This window comes from Lynx rufus, unplaced genomic scaffold, assembly GCF_022079265.1.
Source record: "Lynx rufus isolate CCGP_SWC_20201006 ecotype Redwood Valley unplaced genomic scaffold, mLynRuf1.p SCAF_13, whole genome shotgun sequence".
NCBI lineage: Eukaryota > Metazoa > Chordata > Mammalia > Carnivora > Felidae > Lynx > Lynx rufus.
In genome coordinates, this window is record NW_025814827.1 from 8,840,450 (window position 1) to 8,863,728 (window position 23,279).

Here is a 23,279-nt window from a genome sequence, read left to right on the forward strand (position 1 = left end):
TTTTAAATTATTTTTTGAGAGAGACAGAGCATGAGCAAGGAAGGGGTAGAGAGAGAGGAAGACACAGAATCTGAAGCAGGCTCCAGGCTCTGAGTTGTCAGCACAGAGCCCGACGCGGGGCTCAAACCCACAAACCATGAGATCATGACCTGAGTCGAAGTCAGACACTAAACGAACTGAGCCACCCAGGCACCCCGTCTCCATGGTTTTCTTAGAATACAGAAACTGATTCATGCTATCTATTTGTCTAAATTTTCAACTTGCTTTTTTCACTTAATATGTCATGAACAGTGTATGGGTGCAGCATTTCCTTACTCTGCACATCTTTTTTGTTTTTTCCCAATCTGATGGGCAAAAGATAGCATGTCATTATTATATGTTGCATTTCTCTGACTAAAAGAAAGGTCAAGCATCATCTTATGTCTTTTGGAGGTTTGTGTTTTCTCCTTTGTGAATTGCCTATTCACACCTTAACCTATTTTTCTATTGGGCTTTTCATATTTTTCCTTATTCAGTTGTAGAGTGTTCTTTGTATAGGAAGGACATTTACCTTTTGTCTGTCACATGTATTATTTTCCCTACTCTGTCATGTGCTCGCTGACTTTACTGATGGTATCTTTTACCATTGCATAATTTTAGATACATATTTTTAAATGTTTATTTATTCTCGAGAGGAAGAAAGGCAGAGTGTGACCGGGGGTGGAGAGTGGGGGAGCAGAGAGAGAGACACACACACAGAATCCAAAGCAGGCTCCAGGCTCTGAGCTGTCAGCACAGAGCCCGATGCGGGGCTCAAACTCATGGACAGCAAGATCATGACCTGAGCTAAAGTTGGATGCCCAACCGACTGAGCCACCCAGGCGCCCCTCACAATTTAAAATATTTTGTGTAGTTGGATAGATTCATTTTTCCTTTATGGTTTCTGGATTTCTTTGGGGGCTGTTTAGAAAGCCCTCCTTTTTTGGCTTTCCTGGGCCCACAGCTATGTTCTCCATCCATTCCCCAGTGACAGCTGGCAATGACTGCCCTCACTGAGCCCTGTTCCTCCCTCATGCCAGCCCTTTGGGCTCCTTATCTATCAACACGGTGTCATAATGTCTGGTGCCGGGAAGTATTACATCGTGCCAGAAGAACAGGGAGAAAGGAAAGAGTGGAGGAGCCAAGACAGGCTGAGAAGGCAGTGAGAGAAGTAGGGAGGGAGATGGTGGAACTGAATGTTTGAGGAGCAGAGATGAGCAGGAATCCCATAACCGTGGCCCGAGCACCTGAGTCATGCTAGCTGATACCCTGAGAAGGAATTTTAAAGCCAACAGCATCCTGGAAAGCAATTTCGTTTAACTTTTTTTTTTTTTTTTTTTTTTTTCCCAAAAGCTATTCCATTCTTTACAAGCACCACAGAGTGGCTGGTCCCCACACCTGAGAGGCAATATAAAAACCTCCTGCCAGACCCGAAGTGAAAGGAAAAGAAATTGGAAAACAGGACCTCAGTTCAAAAATATGTCTCCTCTTCCATGAATTTTAATGTATATTCCAGGCTCCGTAGATCAAATGCTTACATTTTAAAAAGATCAAGGTCAAGAAAGTCAGGATACTTTGGTGAGGGCGAGCCTGAGTTCCTTACCTCCCCACAGTTCACCTTGCTAAATAAGCAAACAGAAACAGGCTAGGCAGCCACTTACACGAGAGCACTACTGTCTCCCCTTTTTGAAAAAAAAAAAAATTTTTTTTAACGTTTATTTATTTTTGAGAGAGACAGAGCGTGGATGGGGGAGGGGCAGACAGAGAGGGAGACACAGAATCTGAAACAGGCTCCAGGCTCTGAGCTGTCAGCACAGAGCCCGATGTGGGGCTCAAACCCACGAACCACGAGATCATGACCTGAGCTGCAGTCGGACACATAACCGACTGATCCACCCAGGCGCCCCCTACTCTCTCTCCTTAAAAAGCCCTGGAGGTAAACGGGGCTTGGTTTAGGGGATCATGCAGCTCTGATGCCTGGAGCCCTGCCAAATGGTCCCTGGCTTCTGTTGCTCAGACTCTGGCAACAAAGCTAATCTCTGCCTCTGCCATTACCATTCCTACAGCCTTGCTCTGTAGCAAGTGGGCTTCTGCCCCCTACCCTCTCTCAGCACCTCTGTAGGCTTCTGCCTCCTCCCCTGCTTCATCCGCAGAAGGAGCCCTCTTGAGACTCACATTCGAATACTCCGAGAGAGAGAGGGGCTAAAGGGTTCAGTTAGTTACAGGTGTCCTTCTGGGGCTGCTGGTCAACCCACAGCTGGCTGTCCTTGGGTTTGCTACCCGCTTTTCCTCCATAGTGGCGGGCTCAAGTAGCCAGCTTTCCCCAAAAGGAGCCCCACATGGGCATTAAAGCCTCAAGAATAAAAGTAAGCTGCTTCCCCAGACTGACTCCTAGCAGCACGCCCCGCTGCAAGCCTTGACCTCTGGCCGCCCAGTGTACAGCAGACGAGCAGCAGTTAATAGTGAAGGGAAATGGAAGACGAGAAATCACTCACGATCACTAGCCAAACATAATTTATATTTATTATTGTGTTGGCAGCTCGATTTTATTGCAGGGAAGCTAGGGAGGAATAGAGCCAGTGAGGGTTTCCACACGAACTCCCACCGCTGAGCAGGGCTACTGGGCTTCCCGTTGCTCCGGAAGCCAGGAGAGGACCAGCATCCTGGCCCCTTCGGTCCATCCTGCGGGCTGGGACCCAGGCCTCCACTAAGGTCAAGGTAGGAATGGCCTTTTCTGTTTTCCCCAGTGGCTCCAGCAGCGGCTCCCCTGTGCTCAGAGTCTATTCAGACCTTCTTGTTGGGCAGGTCAGTGTCAAACTGAGCCCCTCCCAGCTTGCTGAGGAAGTGAGTGACCAAATTAGACCAGTCTTCACAGCCACGTCCACCGGAGAACTGTTTCTTCTCGAAAATCCTGATTCTTGAGCTACAGGGTTGTCCCAGGACCACCAATAATTCTGATGGGGGTGGGGCCCACTGGAGTCAAACATTACTAATCAACCAATATTTATTAACATTTTGACGCATTTCGGCAACATCGATCACTTGCCACCACTACTCATCAGAAACAAGTCATGGGCGCCTGGGTGGCTCAGTCAGTTAAGCATCCGACTTCAGCTCAGGTCACGATCTCACGGTTCGTGAGTTCGAGCCCCGCGCCGGGCTCTGGGCTGATGGCTCAGAGCCTGGAGCCTGCTTCTGATTCTGTGTCTCCCTTTCTCTCTGCCCCTCCCCTGTTCATGCTCTGTCTCTGTCTCAAAAATAAATAAACGTTAAAAAAAAAAATTAAAAAAAAAAAAAGAAACAAGTCACAAGGCAGAAGGTGGGGGGGGGCAATGCAAATCCATCTCTTAAAGAGAACATTAGTCAAACATCGGGGGACATATTTTAAAACCGCTGTTGATCACAATAACAACATCCAAGATACTGTGGTTATATAATGGAAGAACCTGAGGAGGACTCGACCACCAAACATGGTGAAATCTCCCAAGCATGCTGTGCTCTGCCTGAAGACAGCGTGTTAACAGAAGGGGGCTTGTTTCCCAAGGCATCTATGAAAAGATAGCTCAGAGGGGTAAATACTGTGCAGAGAATGGTAAAGCCAGTGGACTCAAGTTATCTGATAAAAGGAGAGACATACTTGGTTGGGGGAAAGGAAACGATCAGGTCTGGATGAAACATCTGTCAGCATTATCTCTTTCCCCTGGGTAGGAAATGCCTTCTGGGAAAGCAGTATCCCAGCTAGTTGTATTTCAGTAAATGAGTGTGATTATTTCAGTAAATGTAAAGAATCACTTCCTTTTTTTTTCCTTCACATTTTTATTTAAATTCTAGTTAGTTAACATACATTATGTTGTAATACTGTTTTCAGGAGAAGAATTTAGTGATTCATTACTTACATATAACACCCAGTGCTCAACATAAGTGCCCTCCTTAATACCCATCACCCATTTGCCTACCCCCCCATCCACCTCCCTCCATCAACCCTCAATTTGTTTTTGTTTTTAAATATTTTTAATGTTTATTCATTTTTGAGAGACAGAGACAGAGTGTGAGCAGGGATGGGGCAGAGAAGGGGAGACACAGAATGTGAAACAGGCTCCAGGCTCTGAGCGGTCAGCACAGAGCCCAATGTGGGGCTAGAACTCACGAACCACAAGATCATGACATGAGCTGAAGTCAGACAGTCAACTAACTGAGTCACCCAGGTGCCCCAACCCTCAACTTGTTCTCTATCGTAAAGAGCCTCTTATGGTTTGTTTCCCTCTCTTTCTCTTCTATTTCCCCCTCCCATAGGTTTATCTGTTTTGTTTCTTAAATTTCACATATGAGTGAAATCATATTAGTATTTGTCTTTCTCTAACTGACCTATTTCACTTAGCATAATACACTCTAGCTCCATCCACATCATTGCAAATGGCAAGATTTCATTCCTTTTGATGGCTGAGTAATATTCCATTATATATATACCACATCTTCTTTATCAGTTGATGGACATTTGGGCTCTTTCCAAGGTTTGGCTACTGTTGATAATGCTGCTATAAATATCAGGGTATATGTACCCCTTTGAATCTGTATTTCTGTATCCTTTGGGTAAATACCTAGTAGTGCAATTGCTGGATCATAGGGTAGTTCTATTTTTAACTTTTTGAGGAACTTCTGTACTGTTCTCCAGGCAGCTGCACCAGTTTGCATTCCCCAAAAGTACAAGAGGGTTCCCCTTTCTCCGCATCCTCGCCAACAGTTGTTTCTTGTGTTGTTAATTTTAGCCAGGTGTGAGTGGTATCTCATCATGGTTTTGATTTGTATTTCCCTGATGATGAGTGACGTTAAGCATCGTTTCATGTCTGCTAGCCATCGGGATGTCTTCTTTGGGAAAATGTCTATTCATGTTTTCTGCCTATTTCTTAACTGGATTACTTGTTTTTGGGGTGTTGAGTTTGATAAGTTCTTTACAGGTTTTGGATACTAACCCTTTATTAGATATGTCTTTTGCAAACATCTTCTCCCATTCCACAGGCTGCCTTTTAGTTTTGTTGATTGTTTCCCTCACTGTGCAGAAGTTTTTATCTTGATGAGGTTCCAAGAGTTCATTTTTGGTTTTGTTTCCCTTGCCTCTGGTGATGTGTCTAGTAAGACGTTGCTGTGGCCAAGGTCAAAGAGGTTACTGTGTGTGTTCTCCTCCAGGATTTTGGCAGTTTCCTGTCTCACAGTTAGGTCTTTCATCTGTTTTGAATTTATTTTTGTGTATGGTGTAAGAAAGTGGGCCCGTGTCATTCTTCTGCATGTTGCTGTCCAGTCTCCCCAACACCATTTGTCCAAGAGACTTTCTTCCATCGGATGTTTTTTCCTGCTTTGTCGAAGATTAGTCGACCATATAATTGTGGGTCCAAGAATCACTTTCATTTAATGTCAATTAATTGCTAATTTTGGATGCCCATCAGTGTCCTCTGAGAGTGGCTAACGTGAGATGGGCCTGGGCATTTCCAGACCTGCAAAACTGAGGACTAAATAGACCCATGAAAGGAGAGATCCATGCTGCAGGGTAATCACCGCCTTGCATGACACCCATATCTCGCCTTGCTTTTGTTCTTGCAGGGACCCTTCTATAAAAATTCATGTCCCTTTTGCTTCCTTGCACCCCTGAAAGCAAGATGATCACCAGTAGCGTTACTGGAGCCACGTGTGAAAATTCAGCCGGAGTTCTTGCTCGTGTGGCATCTGCTCAAAACAGCACGGTCTGATCTGGAAATACAACCTCAATAGGCACCGCGAGTGTTTCTGTCAGTACACGGAGGGTATAGCCTGTCAATTTGGACTAAATTATCTTCCTTAGGGAGAAAACAAGATGCAGGACATGTAGACGGGTGTATCAAGTATGTTATTTCTTGTGATTGAAAGAGAATGAAAAAATGTGCATGAATTTACAGAAAAGTAGTGAAATGATAAATAAACATGGGTACTTCTTGGTTAAGGGGGAAAGGGTGGATGGGGATGGAATGAAAGTAACACTTTGCAGTGTGTACTTTTTTATATTATTTAGATTTTCAAGCCATACAAATGTACTGTCTACCCAATAAAGTAGAATAAACCAAAGCAACAAAACTTTAAAGATAAAAAAGGGAAAACAACATCCCTGTGAGGAAATATTCAGCATTGAGCATTGAGAATAGATATCTGTCTCTGGGTACTCATTGACTTCCTGCTCTTGGATAAGGCAAGATGTATAAATTACTATGTTTCTTTTTTGCCCCAGTTGCCTGATAGAGCAGGGCAAAACTTAGTGCTTTGCTACAGTGTCTTTCTCTTATATAGATTTCTAGTATAAATCCACCCCTGTCTTCTACTCAGTCCAGGGCCACTGCTTGCCTAGCTTTTGTTCAATTTATCCTTCTTTCTGGCTTTCAGTGTAGGCCCACTCTAATCCCTTCTGAGGCAGAAATAGTCAAAAAAGAAGGGAATGTGGGGCCCCTGGCTGGCTCAGTTGGTAGAGCATGTGACTCTTGATCTCTGGGTCATGAGTTCAAGTCCCACGTTGGGTGTAAAGATTACTTAAATAAATAACACTTAAAAAAAAAAAAAGAAGAGAAGGAATAAACGTAAAATACTTGAGATTTAAGACAAGAAAGAGGGGACTTGCATGTTTTTGATAAAAGTTTAAAATTCTTTTCAGAATATAATTTGTTCAGTGTCTACTAATCTTGTAAATGTACATGTCTTGGATTCAACACGTATTCTAGGAACTTGACTTATAAAATTACCTTCAAACGTGTAAGATGTAAGTACAAAAGGAATTCATTGTTCATTACAAATACTGGTGAAAATTTGTAACCAATATAAATGTCCATCAACAGTGCAGTGGGTTAAGTGAATAATTACAAGAAAACATGCAATTGCTTTTCTTTTTAATGTGTATTTATTTCTGAGACAGAGAGAGACAGAGCATGAGTGGGGGGGGGAGCAGAGAGAGAGGGAGACACAGAATCCAAAGCAGGCTGCAGGCTCCAAAGCTGTCAGCACAGAGCCCGACGCAGGGCTCAAACTCACGGACCGTGACATCATGACCTGAGCTGAAGTTGGTCGCTCAACCGACTGAGCCACCCAGGCACCCCAAACATGCAATTGTTAAAAGGAGTGAGGCAGACCTGTGTTTACTGACGTGCAAGAAAGATCAAGTATGGAACAATCTGTACAGCAACAGTTCTCAAACTTTTTGGCCTCCGGGCTTTTTTATATTCTTATAAATTAACGAGGGTATCCCAAAGAATTTTTGTTATGTAGCTCTGTCTATTGGTATTTACCATACTAGAAAATTAAAACTGAGACATTAAAAAAATGTGCTTAATAATTTATTTAAAGTAATAACAATGAGGGGAGCCTGGCTGGCTCAGTTGGGAGAGCATGTGACTCTTGATTTCGGGGTCATGAGTTCCAGTCCCACATTGGGTGTAGAGATTCCTTAAATAAATAAAAACTTAAAAAGAAATAAAGTAACAATAACGAACTCATTACATGTTTACAAGAGTCATATCCTCTTTATGAAAATGAACTATATCGAAACATAATTTAGTGAGAAGGCTGGCATTGTCTCACACTTCTGCACGTGTGTTTAATCTGTGCCTTACAGAAAGAAGACGGCTGTATTCTCAGATCTGCTTCTTCTGCATTTAATCTGTGTGATGTGTTGTCTTGGTTGAAGTACAAGAAGAAAATCCAGCCTCATATACATGTGTAATTGGAAAACGGAAGATTATTTTAATAGCCTTTTCAGATCATCGTGGATATTTTCCTTGGATAATTCACCAAAATATAACAAGGAGTGATTTCTCAATGGTTAGTTGTAATGTGGATTCTGAAACACCATCAGTGAGATTCTCCTATTCTGTTGCATTAAAATCCATTGGTTTGAGGGTGCCTGGGTGGCTCAGGGGGTTAAGCATAGGACTCCTGATTTTGGCTCAGGTCATGATCTCATGGTTGTGAGATCAAGTCCAATGTAGGGCTCTGCGCTGGGTGTGGAACCTGCTTAAGATTCTCCTTGCCCTCTCCCTCTTCCCCTTCCCTTCTGTCACATGCACTCTCTCTCTCAAAAAATAAAATAAAATAAAATCCATTGGTCTGTCTTCCACTTTTTTTTAAATGTTTATTTATTCTTGAGACAGACAGACAGACAGACAGAGATCAGGGGAGGGGCAGAGAAAGAGGGAGACACAGAATCTGAAGCAGCTCCAGGCTCTGAGCTGTCAGCACAGAGCCCGACGTGGGGCTCGAACTCATGAGCTGTGAGACCTGAGCCAAAATCAAATGCCCAACCGACTGAGCCACCCAGGCGCCCCTATCTTCTACTCTGAATGACTATTTTACCCACACATGATTTTGTAACATTGGTCATTTGGAAAATGTCAGCTCATGGAGTTATGCAGATCTCTCTAATATTGACCATGTTATTAACAATACCAAAAATCACATTTGTTAATATCACCACCCATCTCACCACTCAAGGCTTTAAGTGTTGGAAAGTTGTCCAGGTCATGACATAAGCCATAGTGCACCCTTTGAGAACTGCTGATGTCATGAACAATCCCTTTTATGTGTAATAACAAAAGGCTGCTGCTCAAATTTGCACTGAGGTTTTATTTTTTATTTTAAAAATGTTAATTTATTTATTCTGAAAGAGAGGGAGAGTGAGAGAGTGTGAGCAGGGAGGGGCAGAGAGAGAGAGAGAGAGAGAGAGAGAGAGGGAGGGAGGGAGAGAATCCCAAGCAGGCTCCACACTGTTGGCTCAGGGCCCTATACAGGGCTTCAACTCAAGAACTGAGAGATCATGATCTGCGCTGAAATCAGAAGTTGGACACTTAGCCGACTGAGCCACCCAGTGCCCCTTGTGTAAAAAATTCTAATTTTTGCCTGAAAGCTTGAATGTCATCATTAGTTATAAACACTGCCAGTTTTCCTTGAAGGGACAGGATCTTTTCATTCCGTTTTGAGAAAATGTCTGAAAAATTCCCAAATCTGAATCACCAAAGATCACCATTTAGTCATCACCTCAAGTAAAAATGGTGTTCCATGAAAAAACCAGTGGAATTCAGTTTGCAAGTCCAACAATTCATTGCAAACCCCCTTCTCCCCAGATAGCCTGCGGAATGCAGTGAAAGTGTTCCATGGGTGTTTCTCATGGCATTCTACAGGACCTTAAAAAGACAGGTACTCCAAGGTTGAAATTTAATAAAATGAATAATCTCTACGGCTTTCAAAGACATTCTTAAAGAAACTGGTGTTTCCGTTATTTCGAGTGTGTGGGGGTGACGGGTTACAATGACCGTTAGGAGAGTGTGGGGCTGTCACCTCTTGATCTAACACACGAGCAGCTCTACTCAACTTTTGCTTTTTGTAACATCAATGCCAATGTCAGCACTGTGGGGGGAGAAACACACACACACGCACAAAGCTGGGGTGCCTGGGTGGCTCAGTCGCTTAAGCCTCAGACTTTGCCGATCAGGTCATGATCTCGAGGTTCGTGAGTTTGAGCCCCGCGTCGGGCTCTGGGCTGACAGCTCAGAGCCTGGAGCCTGCTTCGAATGCTGTGTCTCCTTCTCTCTCTGCCCCTCCCCCACTCGTGTTCTGTCTCTCTCTGTCTCAAAAATAAATAAACACTAAAAAATAAAAGAAAAAATTGTAAAAAAGTAAATAATGCCTTAGTATTATCATTAAACATTGTTTTGGCATTGTGGATCCTCTGTAATGGTCTCAGGGACCTTCAGGAATTCACAAGACCACCCTTTGAGAACGACTGATGGAGTATATAATCCCTCTTCTGTTAAACGAGAAAAAGAAACCGAGATACACACAGAAGTGCTGTGTCTTTAGCAATTGAAAGTGATAAAGTGATGTTTACTTTTTACTTTATATACTTTTCTATTTTTTGAAGGCTTTACGATGAGTATGTATTTCTTAAGTAATGAAAAACACTAAAGAAAAAGAATAAATGAAATTGAAATTATAAACAACCATTACCACACACTCCAAGAACGTAAAATGCCGGTAGAACTATTCTCATATTGAAAATATGAAGAGATTAGATACATAAAGCAGGGGGCTTAAATTATTAAAAAAAAAAAAAAACAAAAAGCAAAACAAGACAAAACGGGAAAGCTCGCCCTGAGAAATACCTCATTTCCCACAGGGCTGGAGGAAGGAAGTGCTGCTGTGTATGAATGCTCGAGGCACCCACCAAACCCAGGTAGCCGAAATGAATAACCCTGCTGATGCCTTTAGATGCAGTTTGAAAATAAATCTAAAACACATTCTCTCCAGAAGACAACAGGGTTAGCCTCGAAGAGTGATTTGACACTTTGGAAAGCTCGCGGCTTCCTTCCCAGAGGAAGGAGAAAATCAGACACCCGACCCAGGGCTTACATACAAAGCAGCTGCCATGGTTTTCTTCAGGGCCTGACGCCTCCCAGCCCTGTGCCCTCCTCCTTCCAGACGGAGCCCCAGTCACCTTGACTGGAAGGATCCAGTGCCCTTCTGATCTCCCCTCCTCTGCCCCCACTACCTAAGCCTCCTTCTTGGTGTCAGAACACCATGATATCAGTCATCCACGCCCTAGCATAAATGAATCTCCATTACCACCCTCGCTCCCTCGGCGCATTTGCTGGTTAAGCTGATCTGCAAAGATGCTCCTTTCTGCTGTGTGACATCAAAGAAGCTACTGCCCCTTTCTGGGGTCTGTAACCTGAGTGGGTTAGACTAGCGACCTCCAAGGTGGCCAGTGCTCTGGAGCTCTGTGACTGAGCTCCTTTAACGCAGGGTGGTGTTAACTCAGGAGGCTTTGGGAACCGGCATCTTGTTTTCAGTTCCCGAATTAAAAGAAGATTCAGAGGAAGCTCCACACACACTCCCTGCAGCGTGCCCCCTCCCCCTTCTCTTCCTCATGACCTGTGTCTCCGGGGGAAGATCAAACAAAGAGGTTGCAGAGGGTGGTGGAATGCTGTGTTTGGTTAAATCCCAGGCTGGTTATGATTACAAAGTTCCTGCGACTGGGGAGACGCAATGGGGAATGTGGTGGGAGGGATTCAGACCTTCGAGAACGCGCTCTGGCACACCCCCCACACCCGTGCACACTCTGCGTGCACTCGAGACCCTCAACACAACCGTGAGTTGCTAAAGCCTGTGTTCCAACGCCCACCGCATGTGTGCCCCCCACCCCCTTGTTTTTTCCACAAGGGCTGTTGCAAGAGTAAGAAACTTCCACAAATTAAAGGGGCAGCTGAGGGACTTTCTGCTCTGGTTGTGTCTCAGTGTCTGTCTTCCTACACCTGTGAATTTGTCGAGGGCAAGCGTCATGGGTGGTTCCTCTCTTTACCCCCAACCCTTCTCATGGCACCGGGCACATACCTGATGCCTCACAAAATGTTCTTCCATGAATAAATGAATGAATGGAGAAATGAATGCTACCACTAAGGTTGAAAGACATGTTTTTAAAGGTAATGGATTATTCCCCATCAGGTGTCATTACGTCATTCAACATGTGATGCTGTCTCTATTTTCTTCACCATAATTTGCAAAGGACAGACCCTGGGGGACTGTTCATGTTAGCTACGGAAGAGCAAAATAAAGAGCTTGTGCTGGCACGTTTAGCTGTGCTATCCTAAGATCACACTAGCCCTCTCTAGACCTCAAATTCAACTCAAAAAGAAAGTTAAAAATACCAGCCTTGGGGCCGGGTGGCTCAGTCGGTTAAGCGCCCAACTCTTGATTTCAGCTCAGGTCATGATCTCACGGCCATGAGATCGAGCCCCACATTGGGGTCCTTGCTGGGTGTGGAGACTGCTTAGGATTCTCTCTCTCTCTCTCTCTCTCTCTCTCTCTCTCTTTCTCTCTCTCTCTCTCTCTGCACCCCCCCCACCTGCATGCACTTTCTCTCTCAAAATAAATAAATAAACATTAAAAAAGATTACCAGCCTTGAGTCTATAGGGAAGCTATGAGACTCCCAAAGAATAAATACCATTTATAAACTGAGAAGCTCATTGAAGCCATAATGACTTTCAATTATTATTATTAGATAAGCCACCTAAGGCCCAGAGAGGCCAAGTGATTTGTTCAGGGTCACCCAGTGAGTTAGTGACAGACATCAACACCCAGTTGGTGCCTGACTTCCCCACCCCCTCGAGGACACATAAAAGGAGGAAGTCCTTTCTCATAATCATCCACCAGCCCCTTAGAGCACTTGGGACCATCAACTCAACAGGGCCTTCCAGAAACATTTGTAGGAAGATACCTGGCTAGGGTGAGGCCAGGGTCACAGGCTCAGGCTGTGCCCATCAGATAGCTTTGCTGCCTTCTGGGTACACTGCACCTGCAGACAGCCTGCATTGGTGGTGATGGGGCGGGCATGACCGTCCAGACACTCCTCCAGCAGGCACTGTCACTGTCCTGCCCAGATTCCCATGGCCCACCCTGGAGGTCACCGACAGCTGTGGTAGACCTTTTTCTGCACTCCCAGCCTGCCTCTCTCTACCTGAGGGCTTTCCCTAATAGCAGGAGCATGGGGCAGGCTGAGAGTGTAGAAAATCAATAGCCCCAGGTTTAAACCTCAGTCACTAAGGAACAATTATTGATGGATAACAGATTCTTGGCCCCTCAGAAGGTCCCCAGTGGGACTGAGCCCCAGTTGCCCAGAAGGATAACCTGCTCAGCAAAATATCCCTTAAGAGAATATTCACCTTAACAGGTGACTTACCTGCCTTCCATGTCTCGCGTACCCTCTCTCTCACCTTGAATTCCGTGGCTCATCTCCTAAACGAATAATTACCACCAAATCCTGCTTTAGGGAGATCCAGGTGAAGACAACTTCCCTTCACGCTCTCCAAGTGGAGAGATAGCCAGAAGGACAGAATATCTTATTCACACACCCATTCAACAAATCCATTCACTGGGCAACTTCCTCTGTGCATCTTCTCCACAAAGGCAGACAATGTGAGATGATGAGGATGCCGAGGCGAAGCTGGTGAGGGGCTTAGCTGCCCGCTTGGCCCTTGGTTTGGCCTCAATCCCCAGTCAGAGCAGCTCTTTGAGAGGCAAGGCAAGGTCAAGGCCTTGCCTGAGAGGCAGGAGAACCGTCCCCAGGGTTTGGCTGGTCTGTTCATGCCTTCACCCATGCATTCATCATAAATTTTTGAGAGCCAACCATGTGCAAGGCCTTGTGCTGGGTGCAGATATGCAGCAGTGTGAAGCGGGGTCCCATCAGCTCAGGGCCTGCCGACCATGGGGTCTTGCACAAGCTCCTTTCCCTATCTGGGCTGAACTTGACGGTCGCTAAGGGCCTCTCTGGGCTCGAACATCCACACCTGTAAGGCAGAGCCCCTGCCCTCCAGTAGCAGAAACTCTAGTGGTCCCTCCAGGTCCTGAATATTCTTCAATGGGACTCTCTGCACAGCATAGAGTGGTCGATGTCACAGTGCACAATGGGATTTCTTCCCTTAAAAGAAACATATAATGAAAAGGAAGTTTAATAAAAATATTCAACTTGGCAATAAAGTAACCCACTCCAGAATCTTCATGTAGAGGCTTCCATGATCCCGGATCCCATGTTTAGGGTCAGAGTACTCAGGGCCTAGCTGCAAGGGACGTCTGCCCCAGTGGCCTGAGCACAGTGTTATTAACCCCTGCAGCACAGGACATCCTGGGAAAGCGGAGAGCAAGAGACCACACTCCCACTGCCAAAGGGACCTGGGCAAGGAGCTGTCACTACTGTGGACTCCAACCCAGGAGTCAAGTAAGGGTGTCCTACAGTCCTGGCCCCACGCTGGGTTCCCAGGCCAAAGGTGACAGGGGAGAGAGAGGCAGGGGCACCTGCAGGGTAGACACTGTGGATCAGGATGGAATCATGAGAGTGAGGGGCCAGGCAGTAGGTTTGGCCAAGGCCAGGCTGCCAGGCCCGCCCACAGCCCCTTGCCATCAGCTTCTCTGTAATTGGCAATGTTCGGCAGAATGCTTGGTCAGATGTCGTGGGAGGTAGCTGTTACCATTCCTCTTCGTAAAGACACTAGGAACAGAGTCGGTTTTGAGCCCAACTGTGGCTTGATGGTGGTGTGGTGGGCTTCCCTCCCTCTGTACTCCCCGTCCCATTCCTCTTAGCTATACAATGAGTAGTACAATAGAATCTCAAATCCATCCCTACTTGTCCTCAAAGCCCATGATCTTAACCACTACCATACAGAGTCATTGGGAGAAATTATCTTCAGGGAGCCTTCTCTCTGTGCCTTTCTCCCACTGCCCCAGCCCCAGATGGCCAAGATCCTCTTGGTAGGCAGAGGCCTCCCATTAGGAAGAAGGCAGCAGAAAATGAATCCATTCATACTGAAGTTTTGTGGATTTAACGTGTTCCCCATTCAGGCCATGAGCTCACTCTAGAAAGGGGAGATTGAACAGGAATGATATTTAAGAAAAATGGCCTAATTAGCTGTGTGACCTTGGGTTACTTACTCAGCCTCAGTAAGCCCCAGTATCTTCATCTATACCACGGGAATAATACTATCTTTGCCTTGTGGCTGTAATGATTAATGGAAAATGCCCAGAATATAATAGGCATCTACATATTTAAAATTAGAATTATAAGCTTCCTGAATTTACTCATGAAAGGAGGGGCTATCTTTCTTTAATGAATGACTTTAAAAAAAATTTTTTTTAATGTTTATTTTATTTTGAGAGACAAACAGAGTGCGAGCTGGGGAGGGGCAGAGAGAGAGGGATACACAGAATCCGAAGCAGACTCTAGGCTCCAAGATAGTCGGCACAGAGCCCGACGCAGGGTTTGAACTCCGGAACTGTGAGATCATGACCTGAGCTGAAGTCGGACACTTAACCAACCGAGCCGCCCAGGCACCCCACTTTAGTGAGGGATTTTTAACAGGGTTGTCCGTTTTTAACAAGGTAGCCGTACTTAGGGGCTGTGAAGAGGTATCAGCGATAACAGGACTCTGAGAGGCCCCCCATTTGTAGCGCAAGCCTGAAAGGAATCTGAGGGTCGACAGAGATGGGGACCTGGACCAGAACAGCCTGTGTGGTTTAATCAAGGCTCCCAATACCATTAGCCTGTGTATCTCTAAATTTCTACCAAGGAACTCTCTATAGTTGCAGAGAGGAATGTGTACTGCCAGGAGGTTTAGATAGGCATATGGAATTGGCTTTCTGCCAGCAGGAAATTTCTTAGAACACATTTGTGTTCTCATAAAAATTCCTGCAGATTCTTGTATTCTATGCCAAAATATATATATATTTAATTTAAATTTTTTTTTTTTTAAAACCATGTCTCCCCACTCCCATAAAATCTTCAAACTGGTACTTCCAGAAGATACAGCGTGATCAGCCTGCGGCTTCACGCTCTGCCTGTATCTGCCACAGGCCCTCCTTCCGTGGCTGTGCACACCCAGCTTGACAGCATGGCTCAGAAACTGGAGATGACTCTGGCTGACCCCACCATCTCTCTTGGCGCCTCAGGCCCAATCTGGCCTGCTCAGCTGCTGCCCACACCACATCCATAGCATAAATAAAACACGGGCAGAGTTACCACGACCACACATACACAGAAACCAAGAGGCCCGAACCACTGTTTGGGGAGGAAATGGGGCTTGAGAGACCTGGGAGGCACGGGGGCCATATTAGCCAGGGGTCTTAGGTGGTAAGCAACAGAAATGGACTCTGGGTAATTTACTCAGCAACAGTGATTTACTTCACCAGAAGATGCGAGACAACAGAGAACCGAAGGAAAAGTTGCAGCCCCAGGCTCCCAGAGGAATCGACAGGAGGGCAGTTCTAGGAACCTGGGAAGCAGACCCCAGAGGGAAGTCACCAGGACTAGGATGAATTAGCCCCAAACACTTTCTGTATCTGTATCATTTGCTCAAGATCCAGCTTCCTAGGAAGAGGATCTGGTGGCATAACGGAGTGACATGACTCATCTTCCAGCCAGGGGATGGTCAGTCCCACCCAAACTATATGAAATGCAAGAGGGGTCAATTGCTAAAGCAAAATTATGCTATCATCAGAAAAGTGGGCACTGAATGCTGGGCAACAGCAATTCAAATTTTTTTTTTAATGTTTACTTTTGATCAGATGAGAGAGAGAGAGAGAGACAGAGCAGGAGAGGAGCAGAGAGGGAAACAGAATCTGAAGCAGGCTCCAGGCTCTGAGCTGTCAGCACAAAGCCCGACACAGGGCTCGAACCCATGAATCGCGAGACCATAACCTGAGCCAAAGTTGGACGCTTAACCAACTGAACCACCCAGGTGCCCCTGAGCGGGAGCAATTCATAGGTATTCACTGCAGATCCTCGTCCAACTTGACTCCAAAGCCAGCCTGGCTGTCCCGCGCCCCCCCTCCCCCCCCGCCCCCCACCAGGACTCATAGGTCATCTCTAGGGAGAGTGTGCCATCACCAGGTCACCACTGTCACCTGCTGAAGCTGACTCTTCCTTCCTCAGGACACAGAGCCTATCACCTTGGGCAAGAAGTTCCAGCATAAGGCACAAAGGCCATGGGGGATAGAAAGCCCATCTGGAAAGATCTTTGTTCTCAGCAGGATGACCCACAATCAGAAGCAGAAACATTCAAAAGAACAGGTTGCAGTGTGAGAGGGGAGGGGGACATGGCCACAAAAGGAGAACCCAGGAAGAGAGGCCTCTGTTCCTGTAGGCAGACTCACCACCCTCACGGTTTGGCCAAAAGCAGGTGTTGCCTTAGAAGTCTTTACTAGAGAATTCTTTTTTTTTTTAGAAAAGTATTTTGTTTTATTTTTATTATTTTTTTTAATGTTTGTTTTTGAGAGAGAGTGTGAGTGAGGAAGGGGCAGAGGATCCGAAGCAGGCTCTGTGCTGACAGCAGAGAGCCCCATGTAGGGCTCACAAACCCAAGAGATCATGACTGAGTGGAACACACTCAGCCGACTGAGCCACCCAGTTGCCCCTAGAGAAGTCTTGAGCCAGGCCTGGTTTGTCAGGCAGAATCTTCCTCCTGCAATGTCAAGAAAGAAAAGAAAAGAAAAGAAAAACGAAAAGAGAAGAGAAGAAGGAAAAGAGGAAGGAAGGGAAGAAAGAAAGAGAGGAAGGGAAGAAAAAAGGAACAGCAACAGCTAGCATACCAATATTCAAATCACACGTGTTACAAAACATTCAAGGGGCGCCTGGGTGGCTCAGTCGGTTGAGCGTCCGACTTCAGCTCAGGTCACGATCTCATGGTTCGTGAGCTCGAGCCCCGCGTCGGGCTCTGGGCTGATGGCTCAGAGCCTGGAGCCTGCTTCCGATTCTGTGTCTCCCTCTCTCTCTGCCCCTCCCCCATTCATGCTCTGTCTCTCTCTGTCTCAAAAATAAATAAACATTAAAAAAAAAATTTTTTTTAAACATTCAAGTAATGCACAACTATGCAGTGTAAAAAATTAAAGTCTGTAGAATGACTCTTTTTTCCTCCCCCCCAGACTCTGCAACTTGTGCCCACTGCATGGGATCTCCAAGTACCTGCTTCCCCCCTTGTCGTGGACAGCAAGAGGGGTCCCTGGAGTGGACGGAACAGAGGAGACAGGGCAGGGAAATTCCCACTGCTGTTCCAGACCTGAAGCCAGGGCTGAGCCAAGAGCTGGGGCTGTCTCAGACGCAGTCCTGCACACAGTAGCTGTCCCCTGGGCACACCCGGCAAAAAAGGAAGTGGTGGAGAGAGGGTGGGGGCGGGGCGCAGGAAGCAGGAAGGAAACGCAAGGAAATTAAAGTTCCCCCTTCCTTCCCCATTCCACTTGTCTTACTCCCCCCAGAGGTAACAACTGTTACCAGCCCTTCCTTACTCAGTTACTTATATAAGGCAGGTAATCAGGTGAGAAATTAACTGAGTGTTATTTTCCCGTAGGCTCTTTATGAAATGATGAGAGAGTATTTTGCTTCTCCTCAAGAAGGCCAGTCCGCTCGGTGCCCTGGAGAGACCAGGGCTCCCTCGTTGTCCTCTTCCATAGAAAGGAAGCCCTCCAGGGCAGGGGTTTTGTCCTGTTTCTCCAGCACTTAGGGTAGAGCTTGGGGAATCGTAATCACACGGTACATATTTTTGAATGAATGATGTCTTCTCTCTTATTTAACAACACCCCCTCCTTCAGATCAGATCAAGTTTGAATAGGTTACCTTTCTTTCCAATCAACAACCTCCAGCTGGAGCCCTTGGTCTTGCTCGTGCACTCTGAGATAAGGGAGCATGTTATAGACCTGGAAAAAAACAAGGCTAACCTTAGGTTTGGAGTCAGTGGACCCACCTTTGTGTTCCCGCCCAGCCACTAGCGGTGGGGGACCCAGAGAAGTGTAGCAGACGCCTTGATGTGGCACACAGAGCCCCCTTCAGGGCTGAAGAGGTGTTCCCCCTCCCAGCCCCCCGGAGCTGGAAGTGTTAAAGCCTGATGGCTCTCAGCTGAGTCCCCTGAAGGCCAAAAAGGACCACTTCTCAGAAGGTGACCTCCTTTTCCTGGGGCAGACCAAAGCCTGCTCCACGCTGGAGTATAAAAGCTCGGTCCCCTCTCATCAGCAAGGACAACTCTGAAGAGCCACCCCAGCTCCAGAGCAACCTGTGGGATTGTCTAACACCTTTGTAGTCCAACCTCCTTCTGTGTCCAGTCCTGCCTTCTTTGCTGCCCTGGGGTGCTGCTCCTGAGACCACTTCCCAGGGAACTTCCTGCATGCCAACTTGCCAACTCAGAGCCTGCTTCCCTGGGAACCCAAAACGCAGCAAGAGGCCACCTGATCTCTCTGTTCCCAGGCTCCTTAGCTATACAACGCATTAAAGAATGTGGGCTTTGAAGTCAGAGTTAGATTTTAATCCTAGATCCACCACTTGCCAGCTGTGTGTTGGGGGGGGGGGGAATTTATTCAACCTCTCTGAGACTTATCCGCCTCATCTGTAAAATGGGAGATAGCAGACATCTTGGGTGCCCTGTGTCTCATCCCTTCAACTTGCCTGTGACATCAGCCGCAGCTGTGGGGGACAGCTTCATGCAAGCTCAGACTCACTTGTGCTGGCAAGGTGCCCACCAGTTGTCCTTTACATTCCTTGCTTTGGACAGGCTGTCCCTAGGCCACTGAACCTCTATATGCTTCACTGACATTTCTTTCTTTCTTTTCTTAATGTTTATTTATTTTTGAGAGAGAGACAGTGCAAATGGGGGAGGGACAGAGAGAGAGAGAGGGAGACAGGATCCGAAGTGGGCTCCAGGCTCTGAGCTGCCAGCAGAGAGCCCGACGTAGGGCTTAAACTCACAAACTGCAAGATCATGACCAGAGCTGAAGTCGGACGCTTAACCGACTGAGCCACCCAGGAGCCCCTTCACTGACGTTTCTTGGCCCCACATCTGGGTAGGATTTATTTCCCACCCTCGAAAGTGAATGCATCATACGTATTGCTTCTTGCCCATTCGGTCTCATTAACGTGGCGTCATTGATATGGCACACTAATGTGATATTCTGCAGAATTGTCCAGATGGTCTAAGTCCCTTCAGACTACATTATGATAGAAGGCAGAGAATTAACATAGCCCTGATGCAAGACACAAGCAGATCCTGTTCTCTGCTCCATGTGAATGTGAACTGCTTTTGATTCTTCTTTCTTCTAGAGATAGAAAGAAGGCAATAAACAGATCACAATCATGCACCATGTTCTGGAGGTTGTGTTGATCAGCTCCAGCAAAGATACCATACTTAGCACAACAGCAACAATTGGGGCTAGTACTTGGTTAAGTTTGTGGTAGTTTACCCTCCTCAGCCATTTTATACAGTTTTTGCAGGGGCTAGGCTGGTAAATTAAAAGGGAATATGACAGAGACCACCATCTCTGCTTCCTTTCTTCTTTGAGCGTGGCACCGATTCCTCCCATCTGCCCTGGGACATAGTCATGTATTTGATTTAGTATCCGGGCTGGGGGGGGGGTGCAGTTTTAGAGACTTCCAACTGGACTTCCTTACTATATACTAGCTCTTATTCCATAGGTCAAAAAACCAATATCGGGGTTCTACTAACTACCAAGTATGTCCATTCCAGTTATACACTCGGGCACAGGGAAATAAGCACAGGGCACCCAGGGACCCCACTGAATTCACTGAGACCTAGACCTAAGCCAGGGCTCCGTTACTACCTGGCTCCCATTCCGCTCACTCTAATGGAGCAGGAGGTGGTGCATAACGGCACTTGGGTCACCAAATATCAGTGCAGTGATAGTGCAGACCCTGTGGCCAACAATTCTTCAAATTCCTTGCCAGTTCCCCTTTCTCATGCTCAGTTACACAAGTGATAGCCATGGATTCTTTCTGAAAAGGACTGGGCATGGGGAAATACTACCAAATACATTCGCCATAATGTTGCAGACCTTCAGTCCATGGCTCAGGTCCAGAAACAGGGTAGAGAATCGTGACCTTTTACTGGGGGCAGCTGCCTTGGCTCCCTGATCATTCATCCTTGATTTCTTTTGATTGTTTAAAGTAGACAATACACTGTGGGCCACCCATCTATCTTGCCTCTGGGAGCACTGTATTCTATTATGGTCTCCATAGCCTCTATGGGTCAGGCCCTTCTGACTGCTACTCTGATTTTGCTGCTCATTGCAATAATCATGCCCACCCGGGTTCTAAAGTTTCGGCACCACCACCCGACCTCTATTATTTTGGGATCCCATAATCCCTGTGGGTATTGGGGAGCCCAGTTCTGCAACAGCGTCTCCTACTGTCCCCGAAAGGTGGTGCTCCCCTCACCAGCCCATTCCTTATTGCTTCGATAAGTAGACTGTTCTCCAGAACAACTGGCCGGTGGACTTTCTGAACTTGTGTGCTACAAACACTCAAGCTTGCCCACTTCTCTGAGCCTTTTGACTTCTCCCTCCACTGTCTGCCATGCCCATTCTTTTTTTTTGTTTGTTTATGTTCAGTTATTTATTTTGAGAGAGAGAGCATGTGTGAGTTGGGGAGGGGCAGAGAAAGAGGGAGAGAGAGAGAGTCCCAAGCAGGCTCCTTGCTGTCAGGACAGAGACCAATGCAGAGCTGGATCCCATGGACCGTGAGATCATGACGTGAGCCAAAACCAAGAGTCAGACGCTCAACCAACTGAGCCACCCAGGCACCCCTGCCATGGCTATTCTAACATTTCTACTTCACATGAAACCCTGCTTTTCCTAAGCTTCTAAAATCCATCTAAAAAGTATATTAGCACCGTCTCCTGGGTTTCTTGCCAGGAGTTAACTCCTGCATCATAGGAGGGTACTTTCATATCAACACCTGCTCTTGTCCAGCTTTATTTTCCTCTTCTATTTTTTTACTTAAAATTTTTTTTAAATTCATTTTTGAGAAAGAGAGAGACAGAATGTGAGTGGATGAGGGGCAGACAGAGAGGAAGGCACAGAGTCTGAAGCAGACTCCAGGCTCTGAGCCATCAGCACAGAGACTGATGCGGGGCTCAAACTCACGGATGCGAGATCATGACCTGAGCTGAAGTTGGATGCTTAACCTGTTGAGCCACCCAGGCATCCCTATTTTCTTCTTCTCTGGATCTGGTCCTTCAGGATTCAGTTCTGTGTATACATACCGCCCAGAAGTATCAGCCAGATCTGGTGGCTCCTTCAGTGAAGTGCCCCTCTCCTCCCTTAGCAGGCCCAACACAGTTGGGATCTGACTCTTGGTGTCCGTCGGATAGTCAGAAAGGAGGTGAAGGCAGGTTCTGAGGGAGGTGAGCATTATCCTGTAGGGTACTGCCTCATTTTAAACTGCATTTAAATCTCCCATAAAGAGGGACCACTCGTTGTCAACAGGAAGTGGGCCCCTTCTGCGGGCCCAGTGGATTCAGAAAATCTGAGTTCAAGATTCTCAACTGCATCTACTCCTATACCCCCAACCCGAGTATTAGGATCCCACCTCTTTCCTAACAGGCTCTGATCTTGGCATACGAGGCCTATCAGAACTGAGAAGTCCAGCTTCCCTGGAGCTCTGCTACTTTTAGCACAAAGTCCTAAGCCTGGTCCTCCTTCTGTAGGAGGGATTTCCTTCCATGATACCCCAGGGGCTGCCCTCTGGCTTTTGCTTTTGGCCTTGGTGATGTTTCCCTTTGACGCTGTCATTATCCCTCTTTAGCAAACCAGCGGGCTCTGCCACACTCATTCATTTCCGTGGTCCTTATACTCACTACTTCCCTCAACGTCCAGAGACATTGCACCAGCCACCATGACTCCTTCCACCCGCATCTCATCCCAGGTCCTGGGCAGGGAGGCCTGATAATCACGAAGTTACAGCATGCAGGGGACCAGCCTTCCTTTCTATACCGGCGATGCGGTCTTCACTGATGGCCAGATGGCAAATGACCCCTCTCCCAATTCCCACATCTGCTTCCTCGGACCACTTCTGGCACCAGCTGTCTTGGGTTAGGTTCCTTGAAAGCAGGCTCTGAGGTGGAGAACTGTCTGAAGAAGGTTAAGCAGGCAGTGCTCTTGGGAGACACACTGTAAGCGAGAGGACCGGCCTGGGAAGAAGAAAGCTGACCCCCAGTGGGGGTGCAGCTGGGTCCTCAGCTGATCCTACAGGGGGCTCTGAGCTGGGATGGCCCTTCAGCGGGTCCCAAAGTGAGGCGAGGAGGCCCAGCCTTTACACGCCCGCGTCAGCCAGTCATGGGCTGCCCTCTGAGGCCGGGCCTCACCTTGGTGCAGGCAGCAGCTTGTGGCCGAGGACAATTCCCAGTGAGGGAAGGAGCTGTGGCCAGTATTTCCAGCAGCTGGGAATGGACGTGGGGCCCTGATGGGGGCCCTGGGAGGGACACAGCTATAATCACCACAGTACCCATTTCACAGAGTTCTTGTGAGAACGAAATCAGATAAAACGTGCTAAGAGTTTAGCAATATTCCAGGCACTTAAGAAAAAGCACCTATTATTGTAGTTACTTATTAATAATTTAAATTATGATGCGTATAATACTGTCAGGCTGAACCATATACATTGTCAACATCTAACCTCCATTTGACCTGTAAATATGGAATTTCATATGGTTCATCCTCAGAATGAATAAGACCAGTTAATCTCATGCTTGTTCTACATACCTTACAGGATTATTTGAGGATCAACTAGGGATGGCACATGTAAAAATGCTTTGTAAAGTGAAAAGTTCCATTAAAATGTTGACGCACTGGATTATTCGTATTATCTGTTTTCCTACTACAACATCTAATAGAATGGCTGTGTTCAAGCTTCCCCAGCCAAGGATAATAAACTGTC

The 23,279-nt window shown here is 46.6% G+C and overlaps 1 protein-coding gene across 1 annotated transcript in view; it reads right to left on the reverse strand.

Annotated features, from left to right (window-relative positions):
• PIAS1 (protein inhibitor of activated STAT 1) overlaps positions 1-12,963 on the reverse strand; it is a 207,770-nt gene extending 194,807 nt beyond the window's left edge. The window contains exon 1 of the mRNA XM_047074882.1: positions 12,759-12,963. The gene's annotated coding sequence lies outside the window, so the exon portion shown is untranslated. The remainder of the gene's footprint in view (positions 1-12,758) is intronic.
• Positions 12,964-23,279: the final 10,316 nt, after the last annotated feature.